Source organism: Ambystoma mexicanum, chromosome 13 (assembly GCF_040938575.1).
Source record: "Ambystoma mexicanum isolate Mex_15411 chromosome 13, UKY_AmexF1_1, whole genome shotgun sequence".
NCBI classification, from domain to species: Eukaryota; Metazoa; Chordata; class Amphibia; order Caudata; family Ambystomatidae; genus Ambystoma; species Ambystoma mexicanum.
In genome coordinates, this window is record NC_090938.1 from 820,121,552 (window position 1) to 820,138,627 (window position 17,076).

Sequence of the window (17,076 nt, forward strand, 5' to 3'; positions counted from 1 at the left end):
GTACATGTCTTATATGCCGTGCCCATCTCATCTCACACCTGACCGACTGTCCCATGCACCATGCCCATTCCATCTCACACCAAACCTACCTCCCAGCTTGTACATGTCTTATATGCCATGCCCATCTTATCTCACACCTGAGCGACGGTCTCGGGTACCATGCCCATTGATTGTCTTTGCCAACTGTTACCAGACTGCCCAGAACTCTGCGATTTCTAATGCCCTTCCCTGGGAATGCATCGCCAGCCTTTTCCAAATGCCAATCTGCTCTAACCTGTTGGAAGGTTCCAGACAGTTTAGGGATGACCATAATGATTGGCAGCCCAACAAGCGTGAAGAGAGCCAGTTTCCATGACATCCAGAGCATGAACACGTAGAGGGAGGTCACCCTCATAAAGTACCACATCAGCAGGCTCAGGTTCTGGCTCAGAGACTCGCTCATCGTATTCGTGTCAGTCGTGATCCGTGAAGTGATTTCTCCTGCGAACAAAGGAACGACAGGGCGGTTATCATTACCTAATTGCCAGCCGGAGGCTTGCTTAGAGGTGATCACTGTAGAGAGAAGGCAACAAATCAATGGGCCCGAGGAAGGGACATTCCTTCCAGCTACTAGAGGTGGTCATGCCCTCGTGGAGAGCGAAGGATAGAGTAGTAAAGAGACCAGACTCACATCTCACCCTCAATCCCTGCCCTTAGCCGTATGATAAGCAGCATATGGAGCAGTAGAGACCAGACTCGCATCTCACCCTCAATCCCAGCCCCTGGCTATATGAAGAGCAGCATATGGAGCAGTAGAGACCAGACTCACATCTCACCCTCAATCCCAGCCCTTAGCCGTATGATAAGAAGCATATGGAGCAGTAGAGACCAGACTCACATCTCACACTCAATCCCAGCCCCTGGCTATATGACAAGCAGCCCCCATCTCACCGTCAATCCCAGCCCCTGGCTATATGACAAGCAGCCCCCCCATCTCACCCTCAATCCCAGCCCCTGGCTATGTGACGAGCAGCCCCATCTCACCCTCAATCCCAGCCCCTGGCTATATGAAGAGCAGCATATGGTGCAGTACAAAGACCAGACTCACATCTCACCCTCAATCCCAGCCCTTGGCCGTATGACGAGCACCATATGGAGCAGTACAGAGACAAGACTCACATCTCACCCTCAATCCCAGCCCCTAACTATATGACGAGCGGCATATGGAGCAGTACAGAGACCAGACTAACATCTCACCCTCAATCCCAGCCCCTAACTATATGACGAGCGGCATATGGAGCAGTACAGAGACCAGACTAACATCTCACCCTCAATCCCAGCCCCTAACTATATGACGAGCGGCATATGGAGCAGTACAGAGAACAGACTAACATCTCACCCTCAATCCCAGCCCCTAACTAAACGACGAGTGGCATATGGAGCAGTACAGAGACCAGACTTACATCTCACCCTCAATCCCCGCCCTTAGCCGTATGATAAGCAGCATATGGAGCAGTGCAGAGACCAGACTCGCATCTCACCCTCATTCCCAGCCCCTAACTATACGACAAGCGGCATATGGAGCAGTACAGAGACCCGACTCACATCTCACCCTCAATCCCAGCCCCCGGCTGTATGACGAGCAGCCCCCATCTCAACCTCAATCCCAGCCCCCGGCTATGACTAGCAACATATGGGATTTTAAAGTCTCCTCCCACTGGGATTCCCCAGTCCCAGCAAAGGGAGATTTGTATGCCCCCTCCCACACAGGATTCTAAGGGCCATCTCATGGGGATGGCTAAGTCCCGGTACCTGGGGATTTCTGTGGCAGAGTATTTGGAGTTTTAAAGATACACAATGTTGGAGGATGGGGCGGTGAAAATCAAATAATTTTGGAGAGTTTCAGGATTGAGGACTCTGAGGGAGGATAGGACAAAGGACCCATGGATTTGAACAATTATAATGTTGGGATTTCTTGACAGAGGATATGAGGAAATTAAGACTGAGGACTTAGTTAATTAAGTATGAAAGATGTGAGAATGTAAAGATCCTAAGTCTGTGGGAATTTAAGACCCAGCAGATGTCTGTATACTAGTATCAAGGAAGAGTGCCTGGGCCAATCATATGATTCAGGATGCAGGCAATAACTGGAGATAATGAACTGCATTCCAATCCATACGGTAGGGTCGGTGCACCTCTTTGCTTGGTCCTTTAACTCATTCCGTGTGCCTTTATTGCCCAGTATAGCCCTCATCTGTGGCCATTCTGATTGTATTAAAACCAATGACAAAAGGATATTTTCGACCCAGAACTAGGTTATTTAGAATCCAGGATATGGAGTTCACAACCCACAATTGACGAGTTTTAGGAGCTGTACATGGGATATTCAAGATCCAGAAACAGGGATTTTAAGAACAATCAACTTGTAGATTTCAGAACACTGAATTGCGAGTCTAGGACTCAAGATACGTGATATTGAGGCCTTGGACTGGGGAGTTTATAGCTTTGCCACTTGTAATTTCCAATTCATGGGTTGGAGTGCATATCAGCTTCTTCTGGAGTTAAGGTGTTGTGATGAATCTGACGATGTCATCACTCCTTCCCCAGGGAAAGTCTCTCCCCATGTGTCCAAGGAAAGGCGGAAACTGCCCGACTCTGACCTGGGGGGGAAGGGGGAGGCTACTTAAGGGAGGACCACATGGAGGGATAGGATCCCTGCTTCACAGGAGAGGCATCGCCAGATAAGGCATGGTATTCCCCCACTCCCTTTACACCCAGTGACCCCTCCTGGAAACCCCAAGCCCTAATGGCTTATTTTTAATGAGGCATTTGAACATCCCGGGAAGAAGAATAATGAAGCTCGGGAACACTCTCGCGAGAAAATGCTAAATTGTACTGCAACGAGGAGGAGGGTCTGAGTAAGGGGAGATCACTTGTAGAAACCAAGGAGCTCGCTCTAGCTGTTGGGCTCAGCTGATTGGTAATAGCCCATTTTAACCACGTGGGGAGAGGTAATAGGAACCTGGTGTTTGTAATTGCAGTTAATTGCCTGACCCTGCCTGATCTCATCAGTGGGACATGATGAATGTTCTGCATGGGTGGTAATCTTCTTAGCCTCAGACCTCCTCTTCCTCGGCTCAGTATTTGTATAGGAAAGGGGATGAGGGTTGGGAAGTTGGTATTTCCTATTAAAAAGGATGGGATAGGGGGTTGGGAAAGGGGGATACCACGTTTCGCCAGTGGGTGCTCCCCCCACTCCCCGAAGACCCCCCAGTCAAGCGATCCTCCTGCACTAGTCCAACCCCAGGGTCTGGATCCAAAAGTGATGGCCGTGCCCTGGCCACCTGACTAAGAGATCCTCGGGAACTAGACTGTGTGACACCCCCTGGTTTCTCACAATAACTTCTGTTTGTGAACTATAAAGAAGCTGAGAAACTGGGGGGAATGGACGCCCCCCCTGAGGATTGTGGAGCCCCCACCTGAGGTTTGTGGAACTTGGATTGTTTCTTTGGGCATCTGTTTTGAACTTTGTGTTGGAACTGTGGAAAGAAACACAATTGGCCACTTAAGATACTATATACTTTTTCCCGTTATTATAGGTTTAGAATGTAAGGGTCAGGTTAGGATTTCGGATCCAGGACAGAGCACTCTTTTGCTTCTGGACATTCCGACATAGACATGCTTTAGTTTCGTTGAGGCAGGGAACACCCACATAGTGAGGGGGCAGGATAGGCCTTTCTCCAAACCTCTTAACTTTAATAAAGGTTTATAGCAATCAACACAATGCCCTTGTGTCCGAGTCCTGCTCCCGATTCCTTACAGTGTATTCTGGTCTCTCCTCGAATTCTGGGTTCTGAGCGGTTAGAAGCAGAGGTGGGCAGGGGATTTGTGCTTACCTGTAGACAAGGTGTCGAAGAAGGCAATATCCTGCCCCAGCACAGCTTTAAAGACCTGTCCCTGTATCCTCACATGGACCAGGCCCATCGTCCAGTAGTACAGGTTATCACAGAGGAACTCGGTCACTGCACTGTGGGGGACAGACAGAAGATAGAACACAGGGCCATTACCGCCAATATACAGAGGACTGCTGGGCTGCAAGATTTCCATTCTGGCCAGGCTGGCACAGTGGCATGATGGATACAGCTTCAGAACTGAAAAGAATGTTGGTGCATGCCATGCCAAAGAAAACAGACAGCATGCCTGCCAAGATATTCATGTCTTGTCACGAAGGTACGCTGCAAGCTTCATAAACAGATGTACTGTGAAAGGTACACAGCAAGCTTCATAAACAGATGTACTGTGAAAGGTACGCTGCAAGCTTCATAAACAGATGTACTGTGAAAGGTACACTGCAAGCTTCATACAGAGAGTTACTGTGAAAGATACGCTGCAAGCTTCATAAACAGATGCACTGCGAAAGGTACACTGCAAGCTTCATAAACAGATGTACTGTGACAGGTACGCTGCAAGCTTCATGCAGAGATGTACGGTGAAAGGTATGCAGCAAGCTTCATTCAGAGATGTACTGTGAAAGGTACACTGCAAGCTTCATTGAGTTACGGTGAAAGGTACGCAGCAAGCTTCATACAGAGATGTACTGTGAAAGGTACACTGCAAGCTTCATAAACAGATGCACTGCGAAAGGTACACTGCAAGCTTCATGCAGAGTTGCAGCGAAATGTATGCAGCAAGCTTCATACAGAGAGTTACTGCGAAAGATATGCTGCAAGCTTCATAAACAGATGCACTGCGAAAGGTACACTGCAAGCTTCATGCAGAGAGTTGCAGCGAAAGGTACGCAGCAAGCTTCATACAGAGAGTTATTGCGAAAGATATGCTGCAAGCTTCATAAACAGATGCACTGCGAAAGGTACACTGCAAGCTTCATAAACAGATGCACTGCGAAAGGTACACTGCAAGCTTCATGCAGAGAGTTACAGCGAAAGGTACGCGGCAAGCTTCATGCAGAGAGTTACTGCGAAAGGTATGCTGCAAGCTTCATGAACAGATGCACTGTGAAAGGAACGCTGCAAGCTTCATTCAGAGATGTACTGTGAAAGGTACACTGCAAGCTTCATACAGAGAGTTACTGCGAAAGGTACGCTACAAGCTTCATAAACAGATGCACTGCGAAAGGTACACTGCAAGCTTCATGCAGAGAGTTACAGTGAAAGGTACACAGCAAGCTTCATGCAGAGAGTTACTGCGAAAGGTACACTGCAAGCTTCATACAGAGAGTTACTGCGAAAGGTACGCAGCAAGCTTCATACAGAGAGTTACTGCGAAAGGTATGCAGCAAGCTTCATGCAGAGAGTTACAGCGAAAGGTACGCGGCAAGCTTCACACAGAGTTACTGCGAAAGGTACGCTGCAAGCTTTATACAGAGATGTACTATGAAAGGTATGCTGCAAGCTTTATGCAGAGATGTACTGTGAAAGGTACGCTGCAAGCTTTATACAGAGATGTACTGTGAAAGGTATGCTGCAAGTTTTATGCAGAGATGTACTGTGAAAGGTACGCTGCAAGATTGATGCAGAGATGTACTGTGAAAGGTACGCTGCAAGCTTCCAACAGAGATGTTCGGTGAAAGGTACGCTGCAAGCTTCACACAGAGATGTACTTTGAAAGGTACGCTACTAGCTTCATACAGAGATGCACTGTGAAAGGTACGCTGCAAGTTTTATGCAGAGATGTACTGTGAAAGGTACGCTGCAAGCTTCCAACAGAGATGTACTGTGAAAGGTACGCTGCAAGCTTCATACAGAGATGTACTGTGAAAGGTACGCTGCAAGCTTCATACAGAGATGGAAAGGTACGCTGCAAGCTTTATACAAAGATGTACTGTGAAGGTATGCTGCAAGCTTTATAAGAGATGGACTGTGAAAGGTACGCTGCAAGCTGCATACAGAGATGGAACGTTACGCTGCAAGCTTTATGCAGAGATGTTCGGTGAAAGGTACGCTGCAAGCTTCATACAGAGATGTACTGTGAAAGGTGTGCTGCAAGCTTCCTACAGAGAGTTACTGTACTGCCACCACAGCCTTAAACCCCAAATAATGGGGGAGGGGCACAGGTGATCACATGCTCTCTGCACATGATCTTCAAGAGTTACATTCACAATGTTTAAGGTAGATCCATCTTGCAGCCAAGAGATCGAGTGATCACGGATAAAAGGGAAGTGGTTACCGTGATTTTATACAGTGCTTTTCTGAGATACTCAAAAGCTATTTTGATTACATCTGCCAACCTATCAGAGTTGAGAGCTTGGGACACTCCAGGTCCTAACACTGGACGTATATTGCGTCCATGCCCAACTTGTGCACTTGGCATGCTCCTAAGCGTGGCCAATCAAATCTTTTCTTAAATCCCTTTTATAGCTGGATGATTGGTGGACCTGCTCCGGGGCATCCTTAGCACGACTGATGGCAAGTATAGCGCCTCCTGTAGCGTCATCAATTGACTCTACATGGCGCTATGCAAGAATACAATGTGGGTCCATCTCAGAGGCATACGAGGGAATCCCCCCCCCTTCTGGAGTATTCTAGAATAAGTCTCCCTAACTCTGGGCTTCTGGGACATGAGGGCATGCAAGGAGCAGGGGCTTCTGCAGGGTCTGGTGAGAAGGGAACTAGGGAGCCAATCACAGCTCTTGGTGACCCTAAAAACTGGCCAAAGGTGGCACCAAAAGGTGAACCAACAGTCAATGAAAAGGTGTGTTATGGTGCGTGAGACGGCGAGATGTAACCTAAAGATGGTGATGGGAGAGACAGTGATGATGGGAGGGAGACGGCCAGACGTTACCTAATGGTGGCGATGATGGGTGAGAGAGCTGGCCAGACATTACCTAAAGGTGGAGATGATGGGAGAGACAGTGATGATGGGAGAGAGACGGCCAGACGTTACCTAAAGAAGGTGATGATGTGAGAGATGACCAGATGTTACCTAAAGATGGTGATGAGAGAGACAGTGATGATGGGAGAGAGACGGCCAGACGTTACCTAAAGATGGCGATGATGGGAGAGAGACAGCCAGACGGTACCTAAAGATGGTGATGATGGGAGAGACAGTGATGATGGGAGAGAGACGGCCAGACATTACCAAAAGATGGTGATGATGGGAGAGAGACAATGATGATGTGAGAGAGATGGCCAGACGTTACCTAAAAGGTGGAGATGATGGGAGAGACAGTAATGATGGGAGAGAGACGGCCAGACGTTACCTAAAGAAGGTGATGATGTGAGAGACAGTGATGATGGGAGAGAGACGGCCAGACGTTACCTAAAGATGGTGATGATGGGAGAGAGACGGCCAGACGTTACCTAAAGATGGTGATGATGGGGGAGAGAGACGGCCAGATGTCACCTAAAGATGGTGATGATGGGTGAGAGAGATGGACAGACGTTACCTAAAGGTGGAGATGATGGCAGAGACAGTGATGATGGGAGAGAGACGGCCAGACGTTACCTAAAGATGGTGATGATGGGAGAGACAGTGATGATGGGAGAGAGACGGCCAGACATTACCAAAAGATGGTGATGATGGGAGAGAGACAATGATGATGTGAGAGAGACGGCCAGACGTTACCAAAAGGTGGAGATGATGGGAGAGACAGTAATGATGGGAGAGAGACGGCCAGACGTTACCTAAAGAAGGTGATGATGGGAGAGAGACGGCCAGACGTTACCTAAAGATGGTGATGATGGGAGAGAGAGACAGTGATGATGTGAGAGAGACGGCCAGACGTTACCTAAAGGTGGAGATGATGGGAGAGACAGTGATGATGGGAGAGAGACGGCCAGACGTTACCTAAAGAAGGTGATGATGTGAGAGACAGTGATGATGGGAGAGAGACGGCCAGACGTTACCTAAAGAAGGTGATGTGAGAGAGACGGCCAGAAGTTACCTAAAGATGGTGATGATGAGAGAGACAGTGATGATGGGAGAGAGACAGCCATATGTCACCTAAAGATGGTGATAAAGATGGTGATGATGGGAGAGAGACGGCCAGATGTTACCTAAAGACGGTGATGGAGAGAGACGGTGAGATTTTACCTAAAGATGGTGATGATGGGGGAGAGAGACGACCAGATGTCACCTAAAGATGGTGATGATGGGTGAGAGAGATGGACAGACGTTACCTAAAGATGGCGATGATGGGAGAGACAGTGATGATGGGAGAGAGACAGCCAGACGGTACCTAAAGATGGTGATGATGGGAGAGAGACAATGATGATGTGAGAGAGACGGCCAGACGTTACCTAAAGATGGTGATGATGGGAGAGAGAGACAGTGATGATGTGAGAGAGACGGCCAGACGTTACCTAAAGGTGGAGATGATGGGAGAGACAGTGATGATGGGAGAGAGACGGCCAGACGTTACCTAAAGAAGGTGATATGAGAGAGACGGCCAGACGTTACCTAAAGATGGTGATGATGGGAGAGAGAGACGGCCAGACGTTACCTAAAGAAGGTGATGATGTGAGAGAGACGGCCAGACATTACCTAAAGATGGCGATGATGGGAGAGACAGTGATGATGGGAGAGAGACAGCCAGACGGTACCTAAAGATGGTGATGATGGGAGAGAGACAATGATGATGTGAGAGAGACGGCCAGACGTTACCTAAAGATGGTGATGATGGGAGAGAGACGGCCAGACGTTACCTAAAGATGGTGATGATGGGAGAGAGAGACAGTGATGATGTGAGAGAGACGGCCAGACGTTACCTAAAGGTGGAGATGATGGCAGAGACAGTGATGATGGGAGAGAGACGGCCAGACGTTACCTAAAGATGGCGATGATGGGAGAGACAGTGATGATGGGAGAGAGACAGCCAGACGGTACCTAAAGATGGTGATGATGGGAGAGAGACAATGATGATGTGAGAGAGACGGCCAGACGTTACCTAAAGATGGTGATGATGGGAGAGAGACGGCCAGACGTTACCTAAAGATGGTGATGATGGGAGAGAGAGACAGTGATGATGTGAGAGAGACGGCAAGACGTTACCTAAAGGTGGAGATGATGGGAGAGACAGTGATGATGGGAGAGAGACGGCCAGACGTTACCTAAAGAAGGTGATATGAGAGAGACGGCCAGACGTTACCTAAAGATGGTGATGATGGGAGAGAGAGACGGCCAGACGTTACCTAAAGAAGGTGATGATGTGAGAGAGACGGCCAGACATTACCTAAAGATGGTGATGCGAGAGACAGTGATGATGGGAGAGAGATGGCCAGATGTTACCTAAAGAAGGTGATGATGGGCAAGGGAGACAGTGATGATGGGAGAGAGACGGCCAGACGTTACCTAAAGAAGGTGATGATGAGAGAGACAGTGATGATGGGAGAGAGACGGCCAGACGTTACCTAAAGATGGTGATGATGGGAGAGATAGTGATGATGGGAGAGACACGGCTAGACGTTACCTAAAGATGGTGATGATGGGAGTGACAGTGATGATGTGAGAGAGACGGCCAGACGTTACCTAAAGATGGTGATGATGGGCGAGAGAGACAGTGATGATGTGAGAGAGACGGCCAGACGTTACCTAAAGATGGTGATGATGGGAGAGACAGTGATGATGGGAGAGAGATGACCAGATGTTACCTAAAGATGGTGATGATGGGAGAGACAGTGATGATGGGAGAGAGATGACCAGATGTTACCTAAAGATGGTGATGATGGGAGAGACAGTGATGATGGGAGAGAGATGACCAGATGTTACCTAAAGATGGTGATGATGGGAGAGACAGTGATGATGGCAGAGAGATGACCAGATGCTACCTAAAAGATGGTGATGATGGGCGAGAGAGACAGTGATGATGTGAGAGAGACGGCCAGACGTTACCTAAAGATGGTGATGATGGGAGAGACAGTGATGATGGGAGAGAGATGACCAGATGTTACCTAAAGATGGTGATGATGGGAGAGACAGTGATGATGGCAGAGAGATGACCAGACGTTACCTAAAGATGGTGATGATGGGAGAGACAGTGATGATGGGAGAGAGACGGCCAGATGTTACCTAAAGATGGTGATGAGAGAGACGGCCAGACGTTACCTAAAGATGGTGATGATGGGAGAGAGACGGCCAGATGTTACCTAAAGATGGTGATGATGGAGAGGGGCAGTGATGATGGGAGAGGGATGGCCAGATGTTACCTAAAGATGGTGATGAGAGAGACGGCCAGACGTTACCTAAAGATGGCGATGATGGGAGAGAGACGGCCAGACGTTACCTAATGATGGTGTTGATGGGAGAGACAGTGATGATGTGAGAGAGACGGCCAGACGTTACCTAAAGATGGTGATGATGAGAGAGACGGCCAGACGTTACCTAAAGATGGTGATGACAGTCATAGCTTTAATGGCGCCAACGAAGGCTGAAGGGTCTTCCTCCTCCTTCCCGATCCAGTCCGTCATTCTACCCGTGTAATAGGGCAGCACCATTTCACCTGCAAACAAGGAACAATGGTTTTATTCAATTTATAGAGCACTTTTACCCGGAGGAGGACACAGTTATTACACAGTCTGAAAGCAATTCATGCAATATTAGGAATGCTTTCTGGGGTAGTTACCAAGATGCTTCCATGAGTGAGGAAGATCACCAAAGAGGTATGGGCCGAGGTAAAGCATTTCACAAACCTGGCGCCAGGAGGAATTAAGAGCAAAAGAGGCAGAGTGGGGCGATTATGGGGCAGTCACAAGACAGAGAAGCCAAGAGGAGAGAAACAGGAGTAGAGGCAGAGATAAGAGAGGAGAGATATGGGGTGGGGCAAGGTAGCTTATGCCTGTAAATACTGCAAGAAGCTGAGAGGAGAGAAACAGGAGTAGAAGTAGAGATAAGAGATATGGGGTGGTGCAGAGTATCATATACCTGTAAATACTGAAAGAAGTCCATAGGAGAAAAGTAGAAGTAGAGAGGAGAGATATGGGGTGGGGCAAGGGAGCATATGCCTGTAAATGCTGCAAGAAGAAGCTAAGAGGAGAGAAGCAGGAGTAGAAGTAGAGATAAGAGGGGAGAGATATGGGGTGGTGCAGAGTATCATATACCTGTAAATACTGAAAGAAGTCCATAGGAGAAAAGTAGAAGTAGAGAGGAGAGATATGGGGGTGGGGGCAAGGCAGCATAGGCCTGCTAATACTGCAAGAAGAAGCTGAGAGGAGAGAAACAGGAGCAGAGATAAGAGAGGAGAGGTATGGTGTGGTGCAAGGTAGCGTACGCCTGTAAATACTTCAAGAAGCTGAGAGGGAGAAACAGGAGTAGAGGTAGAGATATGAGGGGAGAGATGGGGTGGTGCAAGGTAGCATATGCCAGTAAATACTGCAAGAAGAAGCTGAGAGGAGGAAACAGGAGTAAAAGTAGAGATAAGAGGGGAGAGATAAGGGGTGGTGCACAGTATCATACCTGTAGGTGAGAGGAGAGAAACAGGAGCAGAGGTAGAGATAAGAGGGGAGAGATGGGGTGGTGCAAGGTAGCGTATGCCAGTTAATACTGCAAGAAGAAGCTGAGAGTGACATATGCACAGGACTGGAGGCCAATTGAGATGATGCGGAAGGGAGGACGTGTGAACAACACCCTCATGGATAGAGAACAGGAACACACGTGTGTAGAATCCACTGGAGAAGAGGCCCCCAGAGGAAGACCATGGGAGGAGAGGCCCCCAGAGGAAGACCATGGGAGTGGAGGCCTCCAGACGAAGACCATGGGAGTGGAGGCCTCCAGACGAAGACCATGGGAGGGGAGGCCCCCAGAAGAAGACCATGGGAGGAGAGGCCCCCAGAAGAAGACCATGGGAGGAGAGGCCCCCAGAGGAAGACCATGGGGGGAGAGGCCCTCAGAGAAAGACCATGGGGGGAGAGGCCCTCAGTGGAAGACCATGGGAGGAGAGGCCCAGAAGTTAACAAGAGAGAGACACAGTTATAAATGTTTAGTTGGAGTAATGTCAACACTAAGAGGCCAGGATAGGCCTACCCACGTGCTATGAAACCCAGAACCCACAGGATACGACCACAGTGTTGAACTTACTCAAACAGGACAGAACCACCAACACAGCAACGAGGAGGAAGCGACCGAGCTCTGGCTTCATGCAGGAGAAGAGCCTGCCCAGCGAGGCAGAGGGCTGCTTCTCCTTGACCTCCATCTGGAAGGGGGATAAGTGATGCCAGACCAGGGCCACCACCAAAGTGACCACATGGGTTGAGGCAAGAACATCCCACCGCCCCCATCCGTAGAGACATTCTGCGGCTGCGGGAAAAGTGGCCGCCATGCTCACAGTCACATAGCAGGGGAGCAGGAGGCTGAGGGTCGCAGTGGACAAGAGGAGTGCCTGCCGCAGTCCCTCAGGAAGGCGCATACTCAGCACATGGACTGCATAAGTCAGGAGTCCCCAACGTGCCAGAGAGGCGACCCAGATGACGAGTACAGGCTCCTGAAGGCCAACAAAAGGACAGAACCACTGAAGAAGGTTCAGCACCAAGACATCCAGGACCGGCAAGAACCACAGCGCAGATGGAAACTCCATGCTCCAGCAAAGTCAAACCTACAGAACGGAAACAAACAGGGGTTCAGTGCAGACACACAAGTGCAGTTTATACACATGCACCTCACACACAGTAACCAGAACATTCAACCCCTCCATCAGTGCCAGGGGAACCCAACAGAGACCAGACACACCAGTGCAGCTCATACACAGGAACCTCACACACAGTAACTGTGACAAAGGATTCTCCTCTGCACGAGTACAAGGATGAGTAGTGGTGAAAATGACAACTCGGCATTCACACTTCTACAAACCAAGAGCCAATGCAATCATAAAGGTAAAACAGGCACAGTTAAGAGATATACCTCCTTCGCCTTTTGTGGCGACGTTGGCCGAGGGAAGGCTATGTTCTTAAGAGGGGTGTTAATGTGAACCAATAGTCACCCAAACAATACAATAATAAAATCCAAAATAAATGGAATGTCCAATCAAGGTTCTATAAAAATATATGTACTATAATCAAACACAGCACCTGCAGTGGAACCATCTAAAAAAAAAACACTGTACGAAACCCAACCCTGTGGAAGAACGGAGAAGATGCTACAGACCGAAGAATGTAGCACTTGGCGTATGAATACAGGGGTGATGGGCAAATTACTAGCCCTAAAACAGATACGTCTTTACATGAAAAAGGTTGCAAAAGTGACGTAACAAGTGTCTAGGGCTCAAATGGACCACAGGGGCAGTTATTGGTTAACAGTACCTCATTTTGGGTCTTTGGCGGGTTAACGTCCTCAAACCCGGCTTCAAGCAGTAATGCCAGTGAAAAAGCTCAATGTGGACACAGTGGATTGTGTGGCCCCAAGCAGCAAGCGGACGGCGAGCTGGTTCAAATACCGTACCTCTGTGCGGCTCGAAGGCGGCATTCAGTGTTGCAGGTTGAGGTGCTCACCAAGATCTCTTCAAGGTCATGTCGGGGTGTAACTGCCGGGAAGGATCGAAGAGTGACACTCGAGCGGTTCGAGATGACAGGCGGTGGTTGTCGAAATGGTGATCCTGTTGCTCTGATGTATGGTTCACCGAAGCAACAGTTTGATGGGTGAGTCATGGTGTAACCCCTGGTCGGGGTCAGCAAGTGACTCTCGTGGTTCATGTCGGGTCCCAGTGGCTAGCAGCTGATTGTGCCTAGCAGGTGATGGGCTCAGCAAGGACACAGGAGGATAGCTCAGAGGCAATGTGCTCGACTTGGAAGCAAGTCGACACGGAGCACCACAGGTTCAATCCCCGGGTCCGCGTTTAGAAACCTCTGGGTATTAAGCACGTTATAAATAACCTATCATATCATATATCAATGCAGCTTCGAGCAGCTCAATGTACAATCAATTATTCAAAGGTTCGGAGGAGTGCCAGAAAGTAGCAACGCTGGGATCGCTCTGCATTGAATTCGCTATGATGGCCGTCCGACTGGTTCTGAAGCAGCGGAATGGGGAGCCTTAGCAGATCTGGTCCTCCGGATGCTGTGAGTCCCAATTCAGGGGCTCGAGGACAGAGTGAGTCCTTTCAGGGTCTGTTCTCCGAGCCCTGGGAGATTTCGGTGCAGCGTGGCAGGTCCTGGTTCACAGCAAAATGTCACACCCAATGTATCCTGGGAGTGGGTAGAGCTCTCCTCTGCCTTGGATTACTCCTTCTTCACCTCAGTGGTTGAGGACTTTGGAAAGCTCTTCTCACTACTCTAACTCTGCCCCTTCCCTTCTCACCAAGATCAAAGGCCCTTAGAAGTACAGCACCCTGATGTGAGGCTACTCCCTTTGAATGGGTGTGCCACTTTCATACCTGGGCCTAGGGCAGCTATGTCAAAGAGATCAAAGAAGAGGCAGAGTCATCCAGGTTCCTGTCCTATCATTTGGCAGGCTCAGTCCGTCTGGCCAGAATACATATCAGCTTCCACAGCTAAGCTGACTCACAGGAGCGGAAACATGTGAAATATCAAATTGGATGTGGCTGTCGCTGCAACTGTCAAATGGACAACTGTGACCACTGAACCTGCTCTGCGCCAGTGGTAGAGCAGGTGCTGCAAATCAGGATACGGGTGCAGCAGGACCCAGATGCACACCATGCTTTAGGCACGGAGCTTATGAAAGGGGAATCTATCTGATCAGGAGATTTCCCTTTCAGAGATCAAATTACCTGCATCATTTCTTTTTTTTTTTTTTATAAAATTGAAAAAGCCAGGGCTTCCATACCCTTGCCAAATGGTAATCTGTCACAGTAACCAGAACATTCAAACTCTTCACCTGTACAATGAGAACCAAGCAAAGCCCAGACACCAGTGCAGCTAATACACACCCAGTAGAGACCAGTGCAGCCAATACACTCCCAGCAGAGAACAGTGCAGCGAAGACACACCCAGCAGTCAGCCCAGTGCAGCGAAGACACACCCAGCAGAGACCAGGGCAGCTAATACACTCCCAGCAGAGACCAGTGCGGCCAATACACTCCCAGCAGTCAGCCCAGTGCAGCGAAGACACACCCAGCAGAGAGCAGTGCAGCGAAGACACACCCAGCAGAGAGCAGTGCAGCGAAGACACACCCAGCAGAGAGCAGTGCAGCGAAGACACACCCAGCAGTCAGCCCAGTACAGCGAATACACATCCAGCAGTCAGCCCAGTGCAGCAAAGACACACCCAGCAGTCAGCCCAGTGCAGCAAAGACACACCCAGCAGTCAGCCCAGTGCAGCAAAGACACACCCAGCAGTCAGCCCAGTGCAGCAAAGACACACCCAGCAGTCAGCCCAGTGCAGCAAAGACACACCCAGCAGTCAGCCCAGTGCAGCAAAGACACACCCAGCAGTCAGCCCAGTGCAGCAAAGACACACCCAGCAGTCAGCCCAGTGCAGCAAAGACACACCCAGCAGTCAGCCCAGTGCAGCAAAGACACACCCAGCAGTCAGCCCAGTGCAGCAAAGACACACCCAGCAGTCAGCCCAGTGCAGCAAAGACACACCCAGCAGTCAGCCCAGTGCAGCAAAGACACACCCAGCAGTCAGCCCAGTGCAGCAAAGACACACCCAGCAGTCAGCCCAGTGCAGCGAATACACACCCAGCAGAGAGCAGTGCAGCCAATACACTCCCAGCAGAGACCAGTGCAGCCAATACACTCCCAGCAGAGACCAGTGCAGCCAATACACTCCCAGCAGAGACCAGTGCAGCCAATACACTCCCAGCCGAGACCAGTGCAGCAAATACACTGCCAGCAGAGACCAGTGCAGCTAAAACACTGCCAGCAGACCAGTGCAGCTAAAACACTGCCAGCAGACACCCGTGCAGCCAATACACTCCCAGCAGACACCCGTGCAGCCAATACACTCCCAGCATTCACCCGTGCAGCCAATACACTCCCGGCAGAGACCAGTGCAGCTAATACAGTCCCAGCAGAGACCAGTGCAGCTAATACACTCCCAGCAGAGACCAGTTCAGCTAATACACTCCCAGCAGAGACCAGTTCAGCTAATACACTCCCAGCAGAGACCAGTGCAGCCAATACACTCCCAGCAGAGACCAGACACACAAGTGCAGCTAATACAGTCCCAGCAGAGACCAGACACACACGTGCAGCTAATAGACAATCAGCAGCGACCAGTGCAGTGAATACACACCCAGCAGAGATCAGTGCAGCTAATACACAGCCAGCAGAGACCAGTGCAGCCAATACACTCCCAGCAGAGACCAGTGCAGCCAATACACTCCCAGCAGAGACCAGACACACAAGCGCTGCTAATACACAGGTACCTCAGGCACAGTCACGATAACATTCAACATCTTCACCATTCATAGCAAAACACAGCAGAGACCAGACACACAGATGCAGCTAATGCACACCCAGCGGAGACCAGTGCAGCCAATACACTCCCAGCACAGACCAGTGCAGCCAATACACTCCCAGCAGAGACCAGTGCAGCTAATACATTCCCAGCAGAGACCAGTGCAGCCAATACACTCCCGGCAGAGACCGGACACACAAGTGCAGCTAATACACAGCCAGCAGAGACCAGACACACAAGTGCAGTAATACGCATGCAGCTCACACACAGTAACCAGAGCATTAAACCCCTCCACTATGCATAGGAGCACCCAGCTCTGTAAGAACAGAATGGGTTCATGAGTCCCTGTCGTCCTGCATTCTGTGCTCTATGAAGGCGCCCCGTCACCCATGCACAGATTTCCTCCTGGAAGGCGCCCCGTCACCCATGCACGGCTTTCCTCCTGGAAGGCGCCCCGTCACCCATGCACGACTTTCCTCCTGGAAGGCGCCCCGTCACCCATGCACGACTTTCCTCCTGGAAGCCGCCCCGTCACCCATGCACGGCTTTCCTCCTGGAAGGCTCCCCGTCACCCATGCACGACTTTCCTCCTGGAAGCCGCCCCGTCACCCATGCACGACTTTCCTCCTGGAAGCCGCCCCGTCACCCATGCACGGCTTTCCTCCTGGAAGCCGCCCCGTCATCCATGCACGGCTTTCCTCCGGAAAGGCGCCCCGTCATCCATGCACGGCTTTCCTCCGGAAAGGCGCCCCGTCATCCATGCACGGCTTTCCTCCGGGAAGGCGCCCTGTC

The 17,076-nt window shown here is 50.1% G+C and overlaps 1 pseudogene; it reads right to left on the reverse strand.

The window, feature by feature from the left end:
* The window catches only part of LOC138522065 (antigen peptide transporter 1-like), a 149,712-nt pseudogene that overhangs the window by 118,799 nt on the left and 13,837 nt on the right, over positions 1-17,076 (reverse strand).